Genomic DNA, 27691 nt, shown 5'->3' with positions numbered 1-27691 from the left:
AAAAGAAATATAAAAGGTGCAGAAATGAAAGGGACGTAAAGTGGACATCAGAACATAGGGCTTTTAGTTCGTCATGCAAGAACTAAAGGGAATAAACTGAAAAGGCAATGCCCTGCAAAACAGAAAAGGCAATGTACAATCCATTCTTCTCTCTACCTTGTAGAGAAAAATGCTCTGTGTCTGTATAGTTCGTTAAAGGGCACTTCTACTGGCCCTATTAAGCCTCAGCTCTTCAATATGGTAGGCCTGCAAGAGCAGCTTTACATGGGAGGCGAATCATGCTGTGTTTACATCTGTCCTGGGGTGCTGCTCTTTCAGAGGCATAAAGACACGGCCATTGAGTCTCTCCACTGTAAATGAGACATTTTCATACAGTGAACAGCTTGGATATTAAAGTAGTAATGTACCATTTACTAAAGGCAAAGTAATATCGCTGTCAATTATAATGTTAAAAGAACTTTTTCTGAAGAAAAGGGATTTTGAGGGAATTCAGCAGCTAACCACTTCAGGATGCTGAGAAATTTTCTGAGGAAGTGAGATTTTTCAACTTCTCCTGATTGAAATAATAGGACCTCAGTGCTTACAGATTTAAGCTTTTGTCAATGTCTGTTGCTGTGAGAGTTACACAGAGCAATTTTGAGACTGATCACTCCACAGCAGCGGCATGTACCTTCTTGTTCAGCCTTAAAAAAGATATACATTTGTCACAACTACTTTTGTATGATCAGAAAGTCATTAAGGGAGGTTTGTTCCCTTGGAGTCAAATAGTGCTTTTATAAGTGGTACTTGTGTGAACTTTCTGAACATAGTCTTAAAAACCAAATGTTTAATTTCAGAAATATCAAAATAAACTGTTTCAAAATGGCTGATTCTTTTTTTTCACTTTTTCTTCAGCTGAACTATTAGTGGGACACAGCAGCAGACGGGTAGATGGCAAGTAGACATAGGTCAACTGAAATTATTTTTATCAGCAACTAAAGCAAATAAATCTAGGCAAAAAAATACCCTAGTCATAGAGTCATAAGCAGAGCACAAAAGACGCAATCCCACCAGAAACTGCCTCACAGCTCCAGAACTTTCTGTTCTGTAATACATGAGCAAGGACTGATTTCTGGAACAAAAACAAAAGTCACGTTAGCATTGCTTCTGTCGGATGAAATGCTGATCTGAACAGAAAGCAAGAAGAGAGGATGAACAGCTGTGGAGGCAATCCTGCAACCAGAAAGGTCCGTCCAGTATTCGTGCCATCATGCATTGTTGTACCTCTGTTAAACCTCTTCCTAAGAATGCCTGTAGTCACTCCCCCTCAGCAGGATAGCTAGGAGTGCCCATAGCTCAGTAAGAAAAGAAAGAAGAAAACTGAATTTGCAGGTTGCTTTACAAAGGAAGTCATAGTGTTCATCTTCATTCTCTAAAAGAACAATTAAAGAGAACATTAGGACTCCTGTTGACTCCAGTTTATGCTAAATCAGGACTCTGTAGTTTTGCAGCATATAATTATAAATTTGTCCATCTGCCATAATGATGGCTCCATGCAACATTTTAATTATAATATTTTATTTATAGACACAGTACCGTAAATGCTATGGCTTCAAATGTTTGCATTGAAAATCCCAAATAAAAACCTAATGTGCTTTTCAAATACACCAAAATATCTATTGGTTTGTGGGCCATATGCTGAACTAGTTGAGAACTGGAATTACCTATTCCATTTTTATCTGATTTCTTGCAGGAAGAGCAGATTTTTAGATAAAATACTCTTTTTTTCCTGAGAAATACAAGCCTGCAGCAAAGTTGTTGTAGGGAGAGTCAGCTTACAACAGAAGTATTTGTTTTGGAAATTCCATTACAAAGATTTATTGGGGCTATACTGTGAGTACCCCATGCATGCTAATTTCTGGGCTCTCTCAAATGCTGCCATGCTCTTATGCTGGACACCATTCCTCATTGTGTACTATGGACCGATGTTTTCAGGACATACAGCTTTCTCCCTGTCCTGGTTTGGGCTGGGATAGAGTTAATTTTCTACCTAGTAGCTGGCATAGTGCTGTGTTTTGGGTTTAGGATGAGAAGAATGTTGATAACGCACTGATGTTTTAGTTGTTGCTAAGTAGTGCTTACACTGGTCAAGGACTTTTCAGCTTCCCATGCTCTGCCATGTGCACAAGAAGCTGGGAGGGGGCACAGCCAGGACAGCTGGCCCAGGCTGGCCAAAGGGCTATTCCGTACCGTATGGCGTCATGCTTAGCACATAAACTGGGGAGAGCTGGCCGGGGGGCAGCAGTCGCTGCTTGGGGACGGGCTGGGTGTTGGTTGGCAAGTGGTGAGCGGTTGCATCACTTGCTTTTCCTGTGTTTTCTCTCTCTCTCTCTCTCTCTCTTATTGTTTTCCTCTTCATTACTTTTTTTTTTTTTTTAAATTATTAAACTGTTCTTATCTCAACCCATGAGTTTTCTGACTTTTGCTCTTCTGATTCTCTCCCCTGTCCCACTGGGGGGGGAGGGTGAACGAGCGGCTGTGTGGTGTTTGGTTGCCGACTGGGGTTAAGCCACGACACTCCCACAGCAACATTTTTTTGTTTTTACAAAATGTGATTTTTAATAGAAAAAAATATATTTACTAAAGTATATCTGTTTAGAATGTTTAGAAATCACATATATCTTTTCGATTTACATATAGGTTTTATGTTTTAAAATACAAGGAAAAACATTCTTCATATTCTACACAGTAGTCCTATACATAGCTACAATACTGAAATCCTTTGAAACCATAATGTAAGAATAAGCACATTGTTCCAAAAATATTAATTTCTTTTGAGAAATAGATAATGAAAATAGTTAAACATATCTTAAAATAATTTATAAGCTCTTTGAAAAGCTTGAGAAGATGAGAAAACTTTAAAATCTGGAGGAATAATCTTTTCCCCCATTAAAATTAAGCAGCACCCTATCAAAAGAAATCTATTTTCTCTGTGCTGACATTTGAAACGGCTATTGCCACGAAGACAGAGTTCTTGAATATGGGCTAAGGTAGACAAGAACGAGAGAGTATATCCTCTGTCTTATCTCGGTTTGAGGCAGATTGATAGAGAGGAAGCAATGGGTATCCACCGGTCAGGTCTCATGGTGCTGATTGGTGCCTGGGCGCCTGGTAGCCGTCCACAGGAAACTCACCAAAAACCTGCAGAATATTCATCCACTTGCACTGTTGCAACCTACCAGTATCGCTGACCTTCAGATAGCTCTGTGAAGCATTTAGCAGGGGTGCACAAAAACTGCTTTACAAGGGAAACCGTCTTGGCCTTGTGCTAGCTCCAAATCCACACGCCCGGAAGGAAAGCATCTGTGAGTTGCCCTTGTTTCTTCCTATGCTCTTCTGCTTTTAAAAGGTTTCTGCTGAAGAAAAGAGTTTTAAGCAAGGGATTAGCTTGTGTTCCGCAGTCCGCTTGTGTTCCAGAAGATGCCTACTATGACTTGAAACATGTGGTTTGCATGGGATGCAGGTCCTAGAAATAGCCTGCCACCTTGGGCGGCTTCCTGGCATACAGCAAAAGCTCATGCCTGCCTTTTTAAACCATTTTCTTCCCTTCTCTCTTAAGCAAATCAATGGAGCCTCTACCAAGCAACTGGGCCTTTTTTGCCTGATTCCACTGTATGCGTTCTCTGCATTGCTAATTTATGTTTCTGGGTAGAAGTAATGTATTAGAACTGTGTTATAAAGTTACACTTAATAAACCAAGGCAAATAGTTTCCTAAATAACTGTCTTTACAGAGAACTGTGGCAGCTCCTATTAGAGATACGTTTTGTTACTGTGAAGCTTCTGGTTGCATTTCTGGCAAGAGAAGGAATCAAATTAATGTGCTATTAAAATAAATTGAGCAACACACTAATTATTGCCAGAAACAAATTAGTGAAACCAGATTGTATTCATTTAAATCAGATAAATAAGTACTTCCTCCTACATGTGACTGTTTGCTGTTGTTGTGAAGACAGACTTTGAAAATAATCTTGACAATGCCATTTGACAACTGCTTTACACTTGCTGGTAAAATGACTGTTTCAGTTTCTACCACTGTTCCCTCTTGTATTAAATACAATTGGTCTGGTACTACAAAGCACTTCAAAAGGAGATAGAGCAGGATACTGGCAGCATAAAAATTAAGCTTCCAAACATTTCCTGCACCTTAACTGTAATCTTACAACTGATCTTCTGAACCAGACATATAGTAGTGTCTACAGCGGCTTTCACCTGTTTCCATTAAACTTTACTGTGAAATTACAGACGGGCAAATGAGCGAGGATAACCAGCGTAAAGTTTACACGATGCCTCTGTAGTGTCGCAGTCTCTGTGTGAAGATCTGGCTCCTGGTAGACATTTTTAGCTATTTATAGTAATTTATATTAGAGACAGACTGAGTTAATTATTTACAGAACTGAAAACCAAATTCTTCAGTTCTTCTTCCAGTGGTGCCTGAAAAGGAATCTGGCTATGCTGTCAGCTGGATTTTCAAATCCTGTTTTCAGAGGTATCTAAATGATTTAGAAGCTTATGTCCTATTTTCAGAAGCGAATTATGTGTTTGCTAACTCACCTTTGATTGGGGAAAAATGTCTTTTTTTTCTGCACCAACGCCAAGTAGGTTTTGTTTTGGTTATTTTCTGTTGGGTTTGGGGTTTTTTTTTAAGAAAATTTTAAATGTTCTGCGGAACCTGTAGATTTTCTTCTTATTCAAATAATAATGGCATAAAAACTTAAAATACTAACTAGGATGTACTATCTCGCAAGTTATTCATAGAACACTAGCAGTAACTATCCACATGAACAGACAGTGACCTTCTCAGTTCTAAAATGAAACATCTCTGCTCAGCATTTTAAGATACTGGGTCACCCCAAGGATACTGCAGGTTCCTGTGATTTGCTCCATTCTAATGTATGGACAAACAACGCATGAAATTTTCTGCAGAGGCCTGCAATCTGTTTGCATCGCGCATCCCCCTTCTGAAAGTAAAAGCCCCAGGAAATCTGCTGCATTTTGTGCAACAGAGCTAAAACAAAAGCAAGGGTACACATTTTCACTTTTTTTCCCTGACTTTCATTTTGAAATTTCATTCAAGTAGCAATATTTGAAAGTTTTTGATCAGTTTTCATTGTTCTCAGCAAATAGTACTTGTCTGGCTTTCTAACCATGCTTCATATGTTGACTGTAGTTATTTTTTCAGACAGCACATAAAAGCTGATTCTCATTTTCTCATTACACTTAGTTATGCTTTTTACAAACTGTTGGTGGCTTGGGATCTTCTATTTTCCTTGCTTCTTTTTAAGTTGAAGAGAAGCACCCCATCCGAGCCTAGCTTATGGGAGAGTAGATTTTGTTGGTTATTTTGGCTAAGATGGTGCTCTTAGGACAGGGGCATGACTGGCATGTGCCCCTGCATCAGTTTACGTGGCAAGGGTCCTCTGCACTGCAGGGTTTTAGCCAAAAGAAAGAGACAATCTCCTTGACTCCTGCACAATGCGCTGCATGTCTCTGTGTCCCCGTGTTTGGTGGAGAGAGGGAGAAAGGCAGTGTAAAGCACATCATGAGGCCCCAGCATTTTGGTTGCCTGCAAAAGATTATTGTGGTCCTGCTGAAAAGCAGACACGCGGCTACGGTTTGTTGATTGTCACTTACTCCTCTTTTAATCCATGGAACATCTACATTTACAATTTGGGCCAAGTTTACTGAATGATTGGAAAACTTTTTCTTAATCAATAACAGACATGTCTGGTAATTTGACTAACTGTATTTATTCCAAGAATTTTATTTCTGAAGGCCCCCACGCCCACAGTAAAGGCAGCCACCCAAATTCAGTAGGTGCAGACTGCCAAAAAAATGGCTTATCACAACAGTTGTATAAGGGAACTTTGTATAGTGTTACTTCTGTGCTGTGAGTGGTTTCCAGCTAAGTTTAGTTACAAGAAATAAGGAAGTATTTCTGTGAATTAGGTGAATAGGATTTGGATAATCCATCAGCTAAGTTCTACTTAGAGCTCCCTGGCATCTTTCTCAGTTGAATCCGCTAATGTTTTTGAAGTTTTCTCCCTACTTCATCTTACATCCCCACTACTGACAACCTCAATCTTTCAATATTCTCAAAGCAAGCCTTATAAAAATTGTAAGGTTTGATTTTTTTTGTGTGTTTTCTCTTTTTGTCCTCTCCCTGATTTAGACCTTGTACTTTTAAGCTCCATTCTACACCAAAATGCTTAGAAATATTCCAAAAAAGAGATTATTAAATAACTCTATGTAATTATTAAATTCCTAATAACCCTCTCATTTGCAATACTGTGAGTTACTGGTAATTATTGGAATTATTATAAGTTTACAATTTGGCTTGTGCTATCTTTGAATATTTTGAAACAAGTTTAACAAGTGCGAGACCCTAGCGAGAAAATGTGGGCCAAACTTTTTCATAAATGATCTTTTCGTCCTATATCTCACATTCGATAGCCAATTTTCAGGTAGCTTTCTTCAGAATATTAAGCTCTTTTCAGATATCTGAAGCATGATGTCCAATATTTAAGGCAGGAAAAATAGCTTTTCTTCTCTTGTTATGTGATAAGAGAAATCAACACTAGTGAACTTTTTAAAAAGTTCATTTAGAGTCACTTAGACAAAAGCACTGTTTCTTGCACATCTTCCAGAATTTTAATCCTGTCTTAATTTTAAAAAGTAATTAAGGAACCCTTTTTCTCAGTCAGATGTCCATCTGCTTCTATTGTGACTGCTTACTGTACATCATAAGCCACCGTTGGCTATTTCTGCTATCACACTATTGTGATTTCAGATAAAGAGCAACCTGCCGTAGAAATCTACCAAGAATTCCACAAACACTGAATAAATATATGCAGTACAGAAAAACAGCAGGAGAAAATTAACTGTAGAAAAATAAAACATTTTGGTTCACTGCCAATATAATTCAGCAATAGCTAAAATTGGGTTAATGCTTTTTAAACTAAACTGAATGTGCACACTCCCCCGTAAATAGAAAGCTTAAGAATTTTTGTCTGTGAATTGAAGGTCAGTATAAAATTAAAATGTGAAATAGGGTGAGGATAGTAAAAAGCTCAGAAATGGTATACATAAGGTTGCAAGGCTCTGCCATTTGACAAGTAGCTGCACATTAGGAGAGAAGACAATAAGACTATTTTTTACTCTCACTACAGTTATTAAGCTGAGAGAAAGTAATGGCAGTGGACAGTGATAGAGACAGAGTAAATGGAAAAGTTGTAAATTCCATTTTTATGTCCAAATTATGTGACTACTAAGGCTTCTATTAGGAAATATCAGGCAGAGACAAGCAGACAATTGGAAAATTGATTGAGTCATCAGCTTAAAAGACTTGGCAATACAATAGCTGACAACTGTGAAACAGCTTTTAGGATTTTAGATTTCTCCAACAAAATGGCAAAACCAAGCTTTTAAAAAGTGTGTGTGTGTGTATACATATATATGTTTTAATTCCCTCATTTGTGACCAAGGAGTTTCACAGACCCATAACGTTTAGATTTGGTTTTCAGAGATTTCAAAATTTATGCTTCATTTGTAAAACTTAAATCTCACTTCACAAATTCTCACATAAATACAGATCTGTATGTATAGATTCCATTACTGACTGCACAGATGGTAATGGTAGAACAATGTATGCATAAATGAAAACTTGTTCATGTACAAATGGAGATATCATTAAGGCCACCTTTAAAAATGTGACCATGCTGTACACTTTCTGATGCTGGTCATAGTCATCATCACATCTTCAAACAGACTGACTCCTGTCAAAGTTGAAGCATTCTCTCCACAGATTAAGTTCTTTTCTAGTTTAGCAAAAAGTATTCAGAAAAAAAAAAAAAAAAAGGCCTACAAATGCATACATCTAGATTTGTAAGACTCTAAATAAACAATATATTTACTTTTTCATCACAGGCTCTTTTGAAGATTTGCATTTCCATGAGTCAGGAATTGTGAACAAGGAGTAAGTACTGTACCTGAATGTTTGCCAGCCTCTCTTTGGCACTCTATACTTAGCTCTTATTGCGTTTGATTATTGATGTTAATTTTATGCTTCACTTATGCTAAAGGTTACGTGGCAGTCTCACAGTCTTTCCACACCTTCTGTAATCTGTTACTGCCTTCTACTTTTGTCCTTTCTGAAACCGCCCTCTCCTGCTTTATCTCCTAGTTCTCAAATCACTCCTCCAGGATGATTTCTGAAGAGTGTCCTTAATTCCACTACACTTACCTCTAGTATTCAGTATATAAACCTCATCCGTTTTTCTAGCAGAGCATTTCAGGGATTTTAAAGAAGGCTGAAGAGCCATCAGCCTGATGCTAGTCATACAGTGCTACTGCCAGTGCTGATGGGATGCAGGGAGGCAGTGAAGCCAGGAACAAATTACACATATGCAACCTTGAGCAGACCTTGAGAGAAAAGGAAGCCTAAGGAACTTCCAATACCTGAGAAAAACAGCTGCAGCACTCTCGAGTTAGCTTGTAGGAACATCTAGTAGTAACAGTGTGGATGGGCAACAAAGTCCAGGCTTGATTTTGATGCCAGCTAAAATACACAATGCATGGCCAGAATCATTTACCCAAGGTCATATAGGGGTTCAGTAGCACATCCTAGCAAGGAATGCAGGCTTTCTGAACCCCACTCTGATGTCCTTCACTGAGAAACACTGCCTCCTGTGTTTCTTTTCAACAGGGACATTTGAAGATAAGGTTTTTCAAAGCAGTTCCAAAGTCATATATTAGTGGATAGCTCTAAGAATATGTTTTAAATAACCTGGAGCAAATAGATTTTTCCATGGGTAATAAATGGGCTTTAAAATTATTATTGTATCACAAATTATCCCTAAAAATATTTCTCTTGTCTAAGCAGCCAAAGTGAAGAACTCCTCTGGGAGATGGAGTCAATAACTCTTCACTTTATGTGGTTTTTTTTTACCTTGCATACTTCTCCAAATTTATATCTACCTCTTGCAAAAAATATTAAGACAGAACTGAGAGGAAAAGACTGAAAGGGACTTCTGTGTTTGCTGTTGAGATATTTTCCCCAAAGGAAATCTAATTCTCTAATAAGGTGACCCATCTTTCTTCCGCTATGAGACATCTTGCCTCTTACCCACAGTGAGTATCTTAACTTCCACTGAGGCTGCCTCACTTAAACCACTTACATTCGTGTTGCAATGTTGTACTACTGCAATCTCTCTGTCTTCATTTTAGGGTGGCTTTGCTTCTGGGCAGCATCACAAAATCACTGTCCACTTCCGTTGTGAATATCTAACAGCATATTGACTGCCTGGAAGTGCTATGTGCTGCATCAGGATTCAACAGCACACACAGAAAGGAAATATTCAGCACTGAAATTTATTCCTGTTGTTGCAGACCAATTCAGTTATAAGGAATAGAGCAACTCAAATGCTGCCAGGAATGTAGTTTTTATTTCAAAACATGCCTTAGGTAATTGAGAGTAATTACTAAAATTGACAATGGGAAACAACTCCCCAGATTAGTCTTTGGTTTTAGATCTGTGTGTGTCAGACTTTTCATAGCTTTACCTTCTTTCTCCTTTATATTTCTCCTGCTCTGCCCTTAGCCTCTCTTCCCGCATTGCCTCTTCTCCTTGGGTTTTTCCATGTTTCCTCCAGTGCTCCCAAATGATGGGAGCCACCATGTAGGGCCTTCCTTTAAAGACACTTCCATTCCTATAACAGCTCATCTGACTACTAACATGAAAATGTATTTTCCACAGTTGGAAAGCTTTAATTTGCCTTAATATATAAGTGGACAAATCATAGGATGGTTGAGGTTGGAAAGAACCTCTGGAGGTCATCTAGTCTAGCCCACCTTCTCAAGCAAGATCAGCTAGGTTGCTCAGGGCTGTATCCAGTTGAGTTCTGACTATCTCCAAGGATGGAGACTCCACCATGTCTCCGGGCACATTGTGCCAGTGTTTGACCACCCTGAGAGTAGGGAAATTTTTTCTTGTATTTAAATGGAATTTCCTGTATTTCGGGGAGTGCCATTGCCTCTTGTCCTATCACTGCACACCACTGAGAAGAGCCTGGCTTCCTCTTTACTCCCTCCTGGCAGGCATTTATAAACATTGATAAGATCCCCCCAAGTCTTCTCTTTTCCAGACTGAACAGTCCCAGCTCTCTGAGGCTCTCCTTGTGTGAAAGATGCTACAGTCCCCTAATCATCTTCGTGACCGTTCACTGAACTCCCTCCAGCAAGTCCATGTCTTTCTTTTACTGGTTAGCCCAAAGTTCCATACTCAAGGTGTGGCCTCATGAGTTCTAAGTAGAGGCCAGGTGTGGCCTCACCAGTGCTGAGGAGTCACCTTCCTCAGCCTTGCTGGCAACACTCCTCCTAACGCAGCTCGGGATGCAGCTGGCCGCCTTTGTTGCAAGGGCACATTGCTGGCTCATGTTCAACTTGGTGTCCACCAGGACTCCGAGGTCCTTCTCTGCCAAGCTGCTTTCCAGCCCCAGCATGGAGTGGAACATGGAGTTGTTCCTCCACAGGCGCAAGACTCTGCATTTCTCTTTCTTGAGCTTCATGAGGTTCCTCTCTGCCCATTTCTCCAACCTGTTGAGGTCCCTCTGAATGGCAGCACATGCAACTGCTGTATCAACCACTCCTCCCAGTTTTGTATTTTCTGAAACTTGCTGAGGCTGCACTCTGCCACATCGTGCAGATCATTAATGAAGATATTAAACAGTACTGGCCCCGTATCAACCCGTGGAGTACACCACTAGTGACTGGCCTCCAGCTGGACTTCGTGCCACTGATCACAACCCTCTAGGCCTGACTATTCATCCAGTTTTCAATCATCTTCTTCACTGCCTGCTTATCTAGCCCACATTCAGCTGTCTATGAGGATGAATCATATACATGTATGTAAATCCTATTATGCCGCAGCTCTTTTTTCCTATTCTTTTCCCATTCTTCTAACAGCATGTTAGAAGGGATGTTATTGCATTCCCATACATACTTTAATGCCCCTGCCATTCTCAGAGTGGGGACAGGGGGGTGTGTTTGGATGGAGGAACCCACCCTGTGACTGGTGTAGGAGCTGTGCAGTTCAGAGGGCAGTAATAGTTGAGTGTCTGATTTTGCTTCAGGTTTTAATTTTGCTAATCAGTAGTTTTCTCCCAGGGACACAAACGCATTTCACTGTTTTCATCTGTTGGCTTCAGGGTAGAACTGAAATTCACAGGGAACATAAGGGAGGTCTGTATTCACCTGTTCCCTGTATTCACTAAGTAATTTCTTAGTTACAGGCTTGCAAAGCCCACAGGTTTTGCATGTCACAGGGGCTACGACTGAAGCTGTCTTTCAGAAGGCATTATTTTCAGCAGCAGCAAGAACTTGTGGTTTGGGGAGGCAGGGGTTGTTGGGGTTTTTTTAAGCTATGGCACTCCTTTGTTCAGGCTTGGTTCCATCAGTCAGGATCACCTCATGACATTTCCACAAAGAGCAGGGGACCGGCAACTTCTGCTTACTACCCCAGTAGAAATGATAAGGATCTGTGAAAAAGTTTCTTTCCGTAGAAAAGCTCATTCTGTACTTCATTTTCTGTTGTGGTTATTTTTAGGCACTCCAGACGCCAAGAAAATGTTACTGCAGAAACACCCTGTAGCTACCAGATCTTGTAAAGTAGCTAACTTAGCTTGAACTAGTTAGCTCACTACTGATAGTAACATACCCACAGCAGCTCACTGCTCAATAAAACTATCCACCGGAGTATTTACCCCCATGAGTGGGCAAAGCTTGCAGCTCTCAATTTAAAACTAGCTTTAGGGGATTCAACTGGGCTGAAGTCCCTCTAGTAACTATATTGAAGATATGCAGTTAGGTTTTATGCATGGGGTGGAGGGTTGAATCTGTGGGTGTGTAGAAGTACTAACATAATAGCCTAGCACAAATTCATGTTCTGGCAGGTAACTCTGGTCAACTCTTTACAGTAAAAGAAAAGTTGTATGTATAATAGCCAATATCAGGTCACTCTGAAAAATTATACCTATGCTGCACTTGCAGATTTTTTTCTTGTCCAGCTGGGGAGAGGGAAACGTTTTCAATTCTCAGTGCTCAGGCTTAGCTAAATGAGAAGACTTCACAAATACCCATTTTCTGAGCTATCACAGAAAATACAAGGCATGTTTTAGGAAGTTAGACTTTCACAGGGCACTGGACTTAGGAACAAGAAGTGGCAAATCTAATCTAGAAAATTAAGAACAGTTCCTGAGGTTTTGCCAGGTTAATCAGATATATACTTTTCTATAGCTTTTATCGATGTCAAATATGTAGCTAGTCAGCTCTCCATCCTAGCTTACCTTTTTGAGACTGATCAGTGGCAGGACTTACCCAATGTGAGTCTATAATTTTGAAGGTGTTTAAAAAAAATCTAAAATTATAATAATGTATGAATTTGGACCATGACACACAGCATTCTGTAAGTACAGAAATTCAGTAATCGCTGAATGAACTACTGTCGTCACAAGATCTGCTGGCATTAAAACACATGCCTATGGACCTGACCAGTATAATTTTTGTGGAAAAACCCCATGTGTAGAAAGTCACTTAGCATTTGTCAATCAGAGTTATAGTCAGTAAAATAATACAAAACACTTAAGAGATGCACATGCTTTTCTCTCCTATCATAAGAAAAACAGAGCCATTTATTCACTCGAACTTGGAAATCAATGGGAAATAAATACCTAAACACCTTTAAATCCGTGAGCTTACGCTATGTTAAAGTCAACATTCTCTTTCATCCCCCAGCAAAGACATTCCCAAAATCTCTCAAAACCTTGCCACAGTCAGTCCTCTAGCACACAAAGCAAAGGCATAACCCAGCATTCCTGATATTTTAAACTAAGACTGTGAAGGAAAATAGTATCTAAGATGATACTGTCTTTGTACATCATAAAATAACATCAAAGAGAACAAACAACCTTTGTGGTTCACCCTTCCACATACTGTAGCTCTGTGGGTGCAGTATAGAAATGGGGTTAACACAGAGTTTCTGGAACAGTGCACTCATCCTCTTTTCTGTTTTTTATTTCATTTTCTCACAAAGCTGACCAGAGGGAAAGAATGTGTGGCTACTATTATCTTCTTCAAGGTCTTACAACAGCCATGCAATATATCACTTTAAAAAAATGTTTTTTAAATTAACAAGTTGCCCTCAAGGCTGAAGACTCGTGAAACCTCCCATGCTAGATAAAAACACCACTTTCGGTTTCAGCTGTGGTCCCTGCTGTGACTGCTCTTTTGAAGTGCTCACAGGTGGGGGCAGCTCAGCAGAGAAAGTCCTGCTGTTTTAAACCAAGGAGCCTGAACTGGGAGAGCTTACTTTCTGCTTGTTCTGGAAAAACTCCTGCTGAGCAGCAGGCAGAGGTATTCAAAAATGAGGGTGATAAGTACATTAGAAATATTGCAATTGATTAAATGACATTCTGCGTGGGAAAGAGGCTGAAATCTAAGCTAAGGTCTTTGCACCTAACTGTAAGATAGCTAGAAACTGAATTTTAAGCTGTGTTTTAAGGCTGGTGGCTTACCTTTGCTATGGGAGTGAATTTTTAACTACACCTGAGACTGAAGGTGTTGTGGTATCACCTGCTTTTGAAGTAGATACAGAGATGTCTTTCTGCAATGAGAAGCAAGTCTTTAAGTCAAGTTCCAACTAAGCTACAGCAAATTTAAAGCCAGTGTTTTAAGGCAGCAGGTTTCTTTGTCTGCAGAGAGGAGCTTCAACCCCAGCTGTGAGTACTACAAAGGCATAGATGCCACAGCTGGAACTAGAGCTAGAATTAAGATGCCAGCTTCAACACATGCTAGGTTTTATGATCCAAAGGTTTCCAGCATCAGTATTATGAATGTACACATTTTAATAAATTAGAAGCCATCTATAACACTAATTTGCAATTTTAAATATAGCTACACTCTAAAACATTATTTAGATGAAGTAGGTGTTTTAGCATTTGTGAATTATTTACATTTGTCAGAGGTCTTCCTTTCCAAAGGATCGCAAACATGCCTCCTGTAGTTTTGCAAGGTGCTGGAAGCAAGATTTGCCTTTATTAGCATGTCAGGTAGAACTGTTGCTATGATCAATCAAGGCCTCTGAAATATTTATACAATATACTGAGGAATGACTTCACAACCTAGCCAAGTACAGTGTTCACTGCAAAAAGGCCAGTGCTACTATACAGAGAGGCAGCATTATTCCCCAGCCTTTGTTCAGAAATAACCAAAACACTTCAAGCACACAGCTTGGCATGTGAAGGGAGAGCTCAGAGCAAGACGGCGGCTTTTGCCACTGCGTAAGTGTGGCAAGGCAGGTGAGAACAAGCTCCTTACCACAGAGGCACTGCGTTCAGGGGAAGCTCAGTTCATGCTGGGGGAAAGCACAGATTATATAATATACTGAAAAAAAAAAAAACCAAAAAACAAAAAACTATGATACATTTTTAAACAGTGTTTCCTTGGTTAATCCACAGACCCACCCCAGTCTTATCCCTGATCCACAGATACGTAGTTCTGCCATTCTCCTTCTGAGTTTGGAGTCTAAAGAGGGGATCGAGACCTGGACAAGAGACACAAAAGGAAAACTCCCTGCTGATCCATTGTCTACACGGGGTATTGAGCCAATGGAAGGAGTGGAAAATATCTTAAGAACAGGCTTTTTGGGGGCTGTCAATTCCATTTTTTAGTCATGGGGTTTATTTCCTCTGGAATAAAGCTCTACTTTTAAGAGACTGCCCTTTTATTTTTAATGAAAAAGCTAAGTCAATAATTTACAGCCTTGCTGACAAAAAGGTCTGTTAAAAAACTTCTTAAGATTTCCTTGGTGAAGTAGCTATATTTTACTTTGTCTTAATTATTTGATGAACAAAACATTCCAGTTTATTTGGCTTTATTTATATGTTTCCTCTCCTTCAGAAATAAAATGAAAGAGGACAAGAAGGTAGAGAATAGGATGAAATCAGGAGGAAAAACGAAATTAAACTGGAGACAGCTCGATGCTTCCTAAGAGTCCTCTCTACATACTCATTACACCTCCCATTTCCTCCGTTCCTCCTCTGGGCAAGAGGCAATATTCCATTTTACTAGCCCACGATGAGAAACAATACAATGTTTGCTATCTGGCCAGTCTGGAATTACTGTCAATTAAGCTGCTCTGTGCAAGAGACATTAAAGAGTATCTACTCCATACTGGGGTTTACATTTTGTCTACAGCTATGAAGCTTTTTCAGTCTTTTTAAAAAGGGCAGTACAATGTCTTTGGAGGGATTATATGCTTGCCCTTTTCTTACTGTGACTTAAAGTATAATAGAGAGCTATGGAGTAAATATAATGCTGTAATTAACTGGAGTGGCTCTGCTGATGTTATTAACCATGAGCGTGTAACTCAAGTAGCGTCTGAATAGCCACAAAGCCCCAGGAGTGAAATACAGCTCTGTATTCACTTCTTAGCCATCTGTTATTATTAAAGTATGTTGGATTTTCCAGTTAATGCTGAAAGTTTTAAAGTAAGGCACCACTATGAGATGTTGGAAAATGCTTTTCTAGATGATACATGATTGAGGGAGCAGGCAAAAATTATAATACATTGGTACTAAACACTAGTTTTATTTTACCGTGTCACAGCAAAGAGATGCTTATAATGCTGATTACCCATTTTTTTCCCAATGCAGTATTCTTTTTCATTCTAGTTCTTCATTCTGAGCAGTTTATGTACATCCAACAGAACTATAGGCTGCATTAAGGAGGAGTGGAAAACATACAGTTCAAAGCCATCATGGCTCTCCCTGCTCTGTGGTACAGAGCTCGGCTTGTGTGAGTTGTCATAGCTTTATTAAGGTCAACGTTCCAGCAACTGGTAGACCATCTGATGCTCCTGTGGTTTTGATCTGAACACACTTATGATTTCCTTCTGATCTGCTTTCCCTTACACGCTAAACATTTATATTTCAAAAATTGTATGCTTAAAATTTCACCTTTCAATTCACATGGAAACACTTCAATAAAAGTTGTTATTTTTAAGGTGCTTATGCCATCTCTAGCCCCTGGGAAAGCAAAACAGGAACCCTGGCTGGGAAAGCAAAGCTTTAGCAGGCATCAATCCTTAAGCTTTTAGCACAGAATTGGTATTTTCTGATTTTTTTGCTACTTCCCTTTTTACATGCAATATCACTCTAGTTCTGTTTTTAGAAATTGAAGATATTTCAGGACAAATCATTAAAAACATGAAAATGGTCACAACAGGGAGCTAATCACTCATATAAATCAAAGGAATGAACTGGACTAGGTGGACCTCACCATTTTGTTTTATAATAGTAGTATGGACAAGTGTCTCAAGTACAGCCAAGTGTCCACTAGTCTCTTGCAAGCCACTGTAGTTACATGGAAAGAAATGGGGGCTGAGGTGGAAACAGTTAGTAGAACTGTGAATCCAGTTGCTGATGGGTGGGGTGTGGAGATGGGGTTGTGGAGCATTTTTTAAATTTGGGACACAATCAGATCTAGGACTGGAGTTTGAGAGTAAAGTAACCAGAGCTTGTTTATTACAGGACTCTGCAAGGCATTAGGGATTAGATGAAGGCTGCTGCTGCTGTGGACAAAGAGCTTATGTTTGTTTGAGGCTATATTAAAACTAGTACTAGGACTGGAGTTAGTGTAAAGTTCTCAGAGAGTAAGAACTGAAAAGGTGGCTGTGTTGCTGAATGCCAGTGAGACCCACAGGGTCAGCAAATGCATATTATTGAAGGTGACTTTACAGATGGATATGGTTTGTTGAGACACAGTAACATCTGAGGCAAAGATGATGGAATTAGATGAGCATGAACTGGACTTAATATGCCAGTGAATTTGATCAGACTGGTAGAGTTAGGATGAGAACCACCCCAAGGGATGCAGAGCCAGGAGCCGAGGAGGATGATAGGACCATTGGGGCAGGGGCCTTGCCAGCCAGGGCCCATCATACCACCCCAGTGGGACAAGCAGGGCACACCCAGGGATGGTAGCCAGGTTCAGCCAAGGGTCCAAATCAGGCAAGTTCATGGCAGTGAGACAGGGCCAAGACCAAGCTGGGAAGTGAGTTTGCTGGTCAGGGTTATGGTCATGTCTGATGAGGATAATCAGGGTCAGACACAGCCCAGTAGTTGCTAGGCAGGTTCCAGGTCAGGCTGGGAAGTCCTTTTGTGGGCTAGGGACTGAATCAACAGGGTCCATGGCCAGACAAGCGCATGGCTGTGGCTGAGCTGGAGATGAAATGTCTATGACATCATTCATTGGGTAGGGTCTGATGGCCCTCAGCTGAGCTGAAATGGGGCTCCTGGGCCATGGGCAGAGGCTCCAGGTGAGGCTGGTCAGGACCATTAAAGCCTATTAGTGCCCTCAGGGCCCTGATAGTAGATGATGATGAGTAGTTACAGAAGTCACTGGGGACAGACTTTTTAGCAGGGCCAGTAGTGATAGGACGAGGGGTAATGGTTTTAAACTAAAAGAGGGGAGATTCAGACGAGATATAAGGAAGAAATTTTTTACAATGAGGGTGGTGAAACACTGGAACAGATTGCCCAGAGAGGTGGTAGATGCCCCATCCTTGGAAACATTCAAGGACAGGCTGGATGGGGCTCTGAGCAACCTGATCTAGTTGTAGATGTCCCTGCCAATTGCAGAGGGGTTGGACTAGATGACCTTTAAAGGTCCCTTCCATCCCAAAGCATTCTATGATTCTATAAGTCCCTGAGCTACCTTTAAGGTTCAGAATTGGGATTGAGGCTCAAGACGTAGATTGAAGAGATAGCTTTAAACTGTATCAGATAAACCCCACAGAATTAGGATGTGGGCTGACAGCAGTGGTATGGTTAGGTCTACGGCAGGTATCACTCAAGTATGGTTAAGGCTAAGTTACACTCAGGGAGTAAGTGGTATAGTAAAAGGCATGGTTTATTGCTGGATCAGTCAAGGCTAGGTTAAGAGCTGTGGCTGGCTGAGTGAACAAGTTATGTTTAGTTTTAGGATGAGAATAGATCGTCTTGCAGTATCTCTCTAGAGGGCTAAGACACATTTTTTGCCAACTGGGACTGAAAATCCAAGTATTGGTTGAGCTTACTAAGAAGCCAAAATGGCAAAAAAAAAAAAAATATGAAAACAGCTTGCTGGTGTTTTTTTTCTGGGTGTGAACAGGAACAAGTTGCAGATCAGCTGAAAGCAAGGATGAGGGGCTTAGCTAAAGTTATTCCTTCAGAAAAATAGATTTGTGTGTGTGTGTCAGTGGTCAATTTAGCATGGAGAAATACTGAATGTGGATCCCCCTTCTGAAGATGTTTTGGTTGTAATTGACATTATTGAGTGTTAGATCTTACTAATATTATGTTTGAAGCTGAAACCAAAACACCCAGGCTTTAGCAATTCCAGCGATCTGTTGACCTAGAGGGAAAATTGGCCAGTCTTTCACAGGATTTTTCTTAGGTCACCACTTTAGATGCACCATCATAGTAAAGCTGCCTGGGTACAGCACTACTGACCTTATCCTTGAAAGTACTGCTGATAGCATTTTGAACATCAGCAAGGGCAAGCGGGAAAGCCCGCATTAATACTGTGGCAGTGGGTTAATTGAAAGAATGAGGGTCTTATATAGCCAGTGAAGAACCTTTGAGTCTGCTGTCACAACAGGAAAAATTGATCAAATTATTCAAAGCCTTCCATTACAAAAAAACCATGTCTTTAAACAAATGAAGTAATGTTCTCTCTGGTAGGACAGGAAAGAGTAGCTCCTCAGACTAATCTAGCCTTCCTGGGGAGGCATCATGAAAATTCATTTTTTACTGTAATAGGTATTATAGAAACATTAAAGACAACTGTATTATAGGACTATGTTACAGGATTAATAATTCAAAAATGTATTATTGTAAATCAGGTTTTAGTACATTAATTCATGTTAGTAAAATAAAATAATCTCCCCTTCTTCCAGCACGTACTCACATTTGGCAGCCTGTAAGCTGCCAAAGCATTCCTTATCTTTTTGGTAGCATCCTGATGCTGCTTCTGGTGACATCCTCAGAGAAAAGTACAAGACTTTTGCAGCCCTCTGTTTCCAACATGAAATTTCTATTGCTGTCAAAACAGAATATCTCTGTGGTTATCATTGACACCTTGACAGTAAGAAGGAAAAAAAAAAAATTATTGATGCATATGAATACAAATTCAAAATCAAACAGTCTGAGAATAGATGTTTTTCTTAACAGAAAGTAATTAATTTGAAAAAGTGCATACACATATTGAGCAAGATACGGAGTTTGTGGAATAGTTTTGTACAGATGGTCAAGACAGATGAGGATAAATGTTGCTTTCCTTTTGATTCTCCTGGACCTCTTTCTCTAGGCTCTGTTCTGTATTCTAATGGGGAAAAGAATACCAAAAATGGTCATTCTGGATTTACAGATGTTATTGAATGAAACTTTCAATTGCTGTAAATGGATTAAGCTTTACTTTAAAACCTAGCAGAACTCTCTTCAGCTTTCACCAAAGATACTGCTGAAGTATCTTTTTCCCTGCAGTGGAGGAGCCTACCAGTTCTCATTTGACTGCCTTTCCCAGAATAAGTTTTTATTTGCAGATATGTTGGACAAGCTTCCTTGACATTTAACTTTGTGTTGTTTAATTTACACATGGGGGCAGAGTTTGGCTTCACTAGGCATGGTATCTGAATGTTAGACACTTGGGATAGCATTTTTTTATGTGTCTCATTTTGGCTGTATGTTGAATCTCCAGTTCATTTTGCTATATTCCTTAATTTAGCCAAAGTGTATATCTATGCATACGAAAGTATTCTGTGGTATGCTAGAATAAGGGCATGAAGTAATGGTACCACTATTGAAAATGGCAAGGTGGGAAAGCAGTATATTTACAATGTCTACAGACATGTATTGCAAAGAAAGGCATTATAGGAATCTGATCAAAACCCTTTTAAAATCAGTGGGAATTTTCCCATAAACTTATTTGGCTCTAGGTCATTCATTAGATTATGAATTAGCTTGCTGATGAAATGATGTAATATTAATGATTCTGCCATTAACTGCAGAAGTAGCAGAAATGAGGGAGGTGTTTTAAGAAGGTTATGCCATTAAGTTAGCACTATTGATTTTTACCAAATTGTCTAACCATTGTACTCTCCCCAGATATGAAAACACTACGTTTGGTCTCTGCTCCTCTAAGCAATGTCTGACAGCAACTAAAGTTGCTACATGCAAGAAATAAATATAGAAATAAAAAATAAACCATTGAGCATAACTGGAAGAAATTAACCAGCCCAGTGTGGAGCCAAGCCCCATACCTGGTCTGATTCCAAGACCACTTCACTGCAGAAAGGATGGACAACTTGAGGACTGTTTATCACCTTCAAATCCCCATCCATCACAGGCAAACTTGAACTAACCTTTTTCCAATCCATGATGAAAACCCAGAGTGCCCAGTTATTCACAGAATTGTTTGTTTGTGGTTCCTGGATGTTTCTCCTTCTGTTGAATGGCCTTCAAGGAGAGAAGAACTGGGACAAGGATTAATATTAGGCTGCAGTTGAAAGTGATGATTTACGAATCTTTTCTAAAAGGAACATTGTGCTGCTTGTGAAATGTGTCCTGTTTTCATCTTTGCCAGCTACCAGAATCAGGCAGTTATTCATAAAGGCTTCAGAAACAGCATGGTCTATTCCACCCCAGTCCCTCTCCTTTAGCAAGCTTTTCATGTAGACATCCAACATTTCACCTACGTAAGTGTCTGTAGCTGTCAGGCAGCACGAACTGAAATCCCAGGAAGCCACAAGATCAGGTCGCTGGCAGCGCTGAGCAGACATCCAGCCATGACTTCTGTAGAGTTTATACCCTCCAGAGAGGGGCACAGCTCTAGAAGAGTGGTCAAAAGCAAGAAGAGGGTTAATCTGGCATTAGTCAGGAGCAGACACAGATGGCAATCTAGGACTGGTCAAGAACATGGGTTTTTACATCAAGTTGGATAACTGAAAGAGAGAGAAAGAGAGAGAAAAAAATCTCTGAAGTGGAGAGGTTTTTTTTAATTTATGGGGCACTTAGCTAGAGCTAGAGAAAAGCCAGTCTTTTCAAACATGAATGCTTACATTGAGTCAACAGCAGGTTAATTCAAACATGTAATTTATATTTCAGGACCCCAATCTGAGTGATATGAATGTTTAAATGAGCAAATATAACCTATTCAGCAAAGCCCCTTCTCTTTCTCCCAAATTGTAGCATTTCTTACATTTGATTTTTCAGTGTGAGTTCTACAGCTTGCTAAATCAAGATACCAAAATATCCTGTGAAATTTACAGGTAATTAACAGATACTGTTTTCCAGTCGGACCCCTACAGAAACCTCTGGTTTACTATTTGCTGTCCTCCATGAAGAACTTTGTGTTTAGGAAATGTTGATATCTGTTTTTCTAACAAAACCCAAAGAGGTAATTTTATTTTTTTTAATTCTTTTTAATTAATTATTTTTGTTTGTTATTTGCTGATGATTCAAAAACTCCAACAATATGCATATAAATGAAAGAACCAGCTATGAAGGTACTTGCTTTCATTTTTACTTCGAAGAATGACTACTATACTTACCTCTAATACAGCATGGAAACCAATCCTATGAGAATACTTGGAGCAATCATTTTTATCCACCTATAAACTGGATTTCATTGGCAACCTGTAACTACAGTGTAATGCTGTCGGGTTCACAGATAATACGGATGTGGATATAGGTTTACAGTGCAGTAGCTGTAAACTGGAGTGCTTCAGTATATGTTGTTCTTTTCTCTAGATACCTATTTCTCTTCTACCTTGGGCAGGGTAATTTTATTCTCCCTGGATACTAAGAGCCATATTTTAGGTTAGACTTTATGTCTGTGAAGGAGGGATCAAGCACTTGCATTATGATATTCATATGTAGATTACGCCACCTTGACTCAGAGTGAAATTAAATTAAAAGGTGCTTACCTATTAGCTCCTTCCTGACAGCAGAGAGCAAAGAAGGACAGGAACAGCAATTTCTTTGAGTTCTATCTTGTTACTTGCCTGTCATGTGCAATAGCTCTGCTCAGGTTGTTTTAGGATTTGCTGTTGTAGAAAAGCAGCAAACAATCAGCCTAACAGGAATAAGGAGGGAATTTTGATTCAGGCATTGAACTCTGAGTCAGATGTCTACTGAAACAGCAGGTTTGCCTAGGGCTATGGGGAAGATTGCCAGACTCTGGTATATGCTAGAAAGAGCTATACATGTAATGACAACACCTTGGGCAGGGCTGGGTCGCACAACGCCTCCCCCGATTCTCTGGCAAGTAGCTCTAGCCCGCATTGCATCCTCTGAGATAAGATATCATCTGCCTGGCTTCTTGTCTGCTCCCAGGATGTTGCTCATCTGTGCAGGAGGAGGAGGAAGATAATAAACCCTCGGCTGCTCTGAAAACTGAGACTGAGATACCTAGGTATTCTTTAGGCAAGTGGAAAGCTAGAAGGCTTTAGCTTCCCTTTTCACACCAAGCAGTTGTCAAAAGGTCTGACAGATGGTAACTCCAAGATTTTAAGCACTAGTGAGAGAATTAAGAATTTAAATATTTTCCCTCTGACTTCCCCAGGTGAATAGGGATTTGCAAGATGCAAGGGCAGCGATAAGCAATGTATCCTGAGGTATGGACTTAAAAAGCCAGTAAAAATAACTTGGTAGGTAACAACACAGAACAAGTCTGAAAACTGTACTGCTTGTAAGAGAGAGGCAAAAGAGAAAGTAATTAAATAAATATATATATGAACATTCTGAAAGACATGTATTGCAGGCAGAATTATCTTTAGATGGAATGTTTTCAAATTTTGCGTGTCCTCTGAGAATGTTTGTGCTACCAGGATCTTCATGAAAAAGTAAAGCACATTCGTTTCCCATTCACATCTTTGCTCTTTATTCCAGAAGAAACTCTCTGCCGTTTAGATGTGAAAAATCCCAAGGAGTTGCACAGAAGCTGAGAAATGTAGAAACGAAAATGGTCACAGTGATGCAACCCTAAACCTCTACAAAGTGTTAATATCATCCCAGGACTAAGTTCAGATGAGGCATTGTAATCGAATAACTCCCATTTCTATGGTCACAAACCACAGTGCTTCAAGAGCACCTTTTTATTATTGTGATATTATTATAAACCATTTTACATGCATTAAAGACTTCCCTCAGTCATGCCCACTCACTTTAGTATTTAACTGCTTGGACTGAAAAATGAGAAAACCCTAGCCACATGATAGATTTGGTTCATTTATGCTTTTTCCTCATCTTCTCATAGAATACATGATTTCAGATGTGTTTAGGAAAAGTCACTGAGAGACTATTTTTATTTGCACTTAATAAGCATTTCTCTTTCAGTCCGCTGTTTGCCTAATCTCCCTGCTCTATGCTGTGCCATGGCAGAGCTGCTATTGTAGATAAGAAAATGCTTGGCATAAACATGCACAGTAATATGAACAGTAACTGTGGGTACCAATGCCTTGCAGTAGCATTTTTCCAAGTGTCAAATGTCTATGGTTACCTTTTAGGTACCCACGGCCCCTGTCTCTCCTGACAGCATCTCTTCAGCCAGCAAGCCACTGCCTGACAATTTATTAGTGGTTCAAACTACGTGAACCTGACTAAATGCACGCTGGTCCCAAGTGTGTGGATTGAGGTGGCAGATGCTATGCTTAAACACGTACATATTATTAATGAAGCTGGCTGGTACTGCCTTGTGCAATGTATACCATTAAGGAGACGTACGGGAAGGGTAAGGCAAGGAGGAGCGAGGCCCACGGTTCATACTGTTTTATTCAGGGGCAAAATTTTCCTGCCACACCTCTCCAAGGAAGCTTTGCAATGTGGTTCAGATTATATTGCAGCATTTGGCTTGAAGTGTCCCAAAACACTCTGTTGCTGTGTGAATATGTTTTGTCTGATCCGATAGAAGAGTTGTGGGAAGAAAACTGTGCCAAACACCAAATCTTTTCCAGGCATTTCTCTGCACAGCACGGTGTCATGCACAACAACAAAAAACAAATCTCAGTTTTGCAACAGTATTGGCTTAAAAGGGCCAGTCTCTGTGACTACTTGCAATTAAGGTTGAGTAAAATATTTTCCTCTCCTACAAGATCACGACCATTTGGCTTGAAACATGCCTTAGTATAGTGCCATCCTTTTCTGCAGCCACAATGGGTAATCTTTCTTTCTCTTTTTAATCTCTTCCATCCGGTGCAAAGTCACCTGGCTAGGATTCATTACTGCAATTCCAAACCAGATGAGGCTGTAATACAAATAAAAGTGCATTCTGTGTATCCTAATTGTCAGCCTGAATACCTGTATTAACCAGTGCTAGAGAAGTGGGATTCATAACACATTCGCCAGGGGACCTCTTTCCCTGATAAAGCTAGTTTTAATGTCTTTTAATATTTTGTAGGTGGACTTGCAAAGAGCTGGCATTTTGCAGCTTATTAATGCAGTTTGGCTCTAAGGAAATGTTTCTATTTGACATTTCTAAAATCTGCATTTAACCAGTACAATAATTAATTAGTGTTCATTGTATTTGTGTTTCTGTGGGGTTATTTGAACTGCTGTTATGCTGATTGGTTGGTTTGTTTATACATATAATTTTAAAGGTTGCCCGGGAAACCTAGAGCACTCTTTTTTGAAGAAAATAATTCAAATTAATTGTGCCAGTCATAATTTTCAAATAGTTTTGCAAGTGATCAGTTACGTAATTATGATAAGAGAATATAGCCTTTAATATTTCTTATTATGTTCCTAACATTTACTTCAGGTAAAAAAAACAGAACAAGTCTCCTACATGACACACTTGGAGGCCCACAGCTGTAGTAGTTTAAAAATGTTAATCATATGAGCATCTGTTTTATGGAGGTTTTTTTCTAATGTCACAACACTGATTACAATACTTCCATGGATGATCTTATTACTGATTCATAAAACTGACCTTTATAAATTAAAAGCAAAAAAAAAAAAAAAGCTCCATTTTAAGGCATTATCTGGGACATATTTCAGAAAAGCGGTTAGGCCTTTGCCTCAGACCCAGACGATGCTTACATGCCTGCGTCAAAACTGTGAACCTGAAACCCCTGTGACAGCTGCAAGGTCAAATGGCCCTTCCCTCCCTTCCCTTCTGCTCTGCCTGTCTTTGCGCGTGTGGTGGGCTGGCCCCGGCCAGCCCCAAAGCCCCGCGGAGCTGCTCGCTCCCTCCACCCTGCGGGGCAGGGGAGAGATGGAAGGGCAAAAGTGAAAAACTTGTGGGTTTAGGTAAAGACAGTTTAGTAAGTGAAGGAAAGAGAAAGAAAAAACAAAACAAAACAAGTGGTGTGAAGGCAATCACCGAGCAGTGGCTGCCTCCAAAAAAAACCCTGCCTTGGTGTTTATTGCTGAGCACGATGTCATATGGTATGGACCATCCCTTTGGTCAGTTGGGGTCAGCTGTCCCAGCTGTGTCCCCTCCCAGCCTCTTGCCCAGCCCCAGCCAGCTCGCTCGGAGGGCATAACAGGAAAAAGAGAAAGCCTTGCCGCTGTGCAGGCGCTGCTCAGCAACAGCCAAAACATAGGTGTGTTATCAGCACTGCTCTGGTCACAAATCCAAAGCACAGCACCATACGGGCTGCTCTGAAGAAAATTAGCTCCATCCCAGCCAGAGCCAGTACAGCACACTGCAAATTATCTCACGTACATAGAAAGGTGACTGTGCCTGTCCAAAGTTACCTCAAAAGAGCTTAAATGCTGAGTGTGTACCACAGACAAGTCAGGGTACAGAGGCTCCATCTCAGCCTGTTAAAGGCCCTGAACAGCCTTGCTTGGATATGCACTCCCGATCTGCACCTCCCATCCACTGGCAGGATCAGTCCCAAAGTCACCTCTGATTGCTGCCCCATAGGAGGGATGGTGGGAGTAGCGAATGTCTCCTGCTGCCTTTCTGTACATAGAATCATAGAATCGTTAAGGTTGGAAAAGACCCTTAAGATCATTGAGTCCAACCGTTAACCTAGCACTGCCAAGTCCACCACTAAACCATATCCTCAAGCACCACGTCTACCCGTCTTTTAAATACCTCCAGGGATGGAGACTGAACCACTTCCCTGGGCAGCCTGTGCCAGTGCCTGACTGCCCTTTCGGTGAAGAAGTTTTTTCTAATATCCAACCTAAAGTAGTTCCGGTGTTTGGGTAAAGGACGATTTGGGCTCACGTCCTTGGGGGATCCGAGCCCCCTTTCTGGAAAGTACCCACAGAACGAGGACTGCAGGGTATTTTGGTGAGAAGCACTCATCGCCTGCCCAACCACCATGCAGAAATACCACTCCTCCTTCGCCATATGCAGCAGAGCGGGCTGCGAGTGAAGAGCCAAGAGGTGCATGGGCTCAGCTGGGGCGAGGGAGTGCACGCCAAGTTCCTCTACCTGTGTTTTCTTTTCAGGGGAGAGCACATATAAGTAGAACAGTAATGTCTGAGGTACTAAGCTACATACCTCCTCTAATCACTAGATTATTTCATACAAAAGATGGTGGATAGCTATCCTTTACTTTTCCATGAAAGAAAGTGTCTGCCTTATGCTCCCAGCTGCATACTGCAAGTACAGGGATGCTCCTCTGCAGCCTGAGCGATCACTGAGGCTGTGATTTCAGGCAGCTGCTCTTCACTAGCTCATGGCAGCTTTCTTCAGCAAGCTTGTGATTTTGGACCCTGCTTTGAGATACCTAACTCTACATGCACCAGCCAAAGAAGTTCAGTCCAAGATCTGCAAAAGACCTAGTTCCCTCCTGAGCAGCATCAGAAGGCCAGGATAACCCAGGTACCCAAAATGGCAAGGCACACCTGTGTTCAGGCAACTTCAAAATCCAAGCTTATCTTCAATAGTGAGATAGCCCAATCAAGCCAGGTTCATGATCTCTCTTACTTGCCTGTATCACTTCCAAAAGTGAACTCTCTGCTATGCACTCCCTTAGGGTTTTTTATCTGTTGTTAGACTTAAACATCTGCCCTGATGACTTCAGTTTTGCTTAATCAGGGTGACAGCAGAGGTGGCTAAGCCTCCTCCCAACCCAAACCCTACTATTAAGTAACAGCATCTATAGAGACATATGTTACCAGGAAACAAAATGAACAGTACAATGTGCTTTCAAACTACCATGTAACAGAATGAGCTTCTGATTGCAAAGTCCCCCAAAATCCAAGCACACTGCCACATGCAGTGCACCTTCAGCCACCGTTTCAGGAAACAAGCCCGTTTCTGAATGATAGCATCCCTTAACAATCACCTGGTAAACATTTATTCAGAAAATAGCTTTAAACCATGGATTGGGATAATCAGAGTGATAAATAGTGGGATCCTTTTGTTGTATTAAGTAGCCCATAAAATATAATACTGACCTCTTTCAATAGTAGTAATTATACAAAGGTGGTTTTCTCTCTCCATAGGCCTGACAGGTGCCTGGATTTTCAAACAAGGGGCTGAGCCCTATTGACTTAGCCACCTTCTATTCCTGACAAGTAAAATTTACCCTAGTAATAATCCCTTAAATGCTGTGAAGTAAATAAACTTTCAAATTGAGTGTCTTACAATTTACCTAAT

General features: G+C 40.4%; 1 protein-coding gene across 1 annotated transcript in view; it reads left to right on the top strand.

Moving 5' to 3' along the window:
- The first annotated feature begins 3283 nt into the window (after positions 1 to 3283).
- Positions 3284 to 27691, top strand: part of CLNK (cytokine dependent hematopoietic cell linker) — a 60576-nt gene continuing 36168 nt past the window's right edge. The window contains exons 1-2 of the mRNA XM_087737533.1: positions 3284 to 3344; positions 7964 to 8012. The gene's annotated coding sequence lies outside the window, so the exon portion shown is untranslated. The remainder of the gene's footprint in view (positions 3345 to 7963; positions 8013 to 27691) is intronic.

Source organism: Nipponia nippon, unplaced genomic scaffold (assembly GCF_047370975.1).
Source record: "Nipponia nippon isolate SJK-2023a ecotype South Korea unplaced genomic scaffold, ASM4737097v1 scaffold_6, whole genome shotgun sequence".
Lineage (NCBI taxonomy): Eukaryota > Metazoa > Chordata > Aves > Pelecaniformes > Threskiornithidae > Nipponia > Nipponia nippon.
The sequence above is the reverse complement of the archived record's forward strand: the minus strand, read 5'-3'. Positions and strand labels throughout refer to the sequence as shown.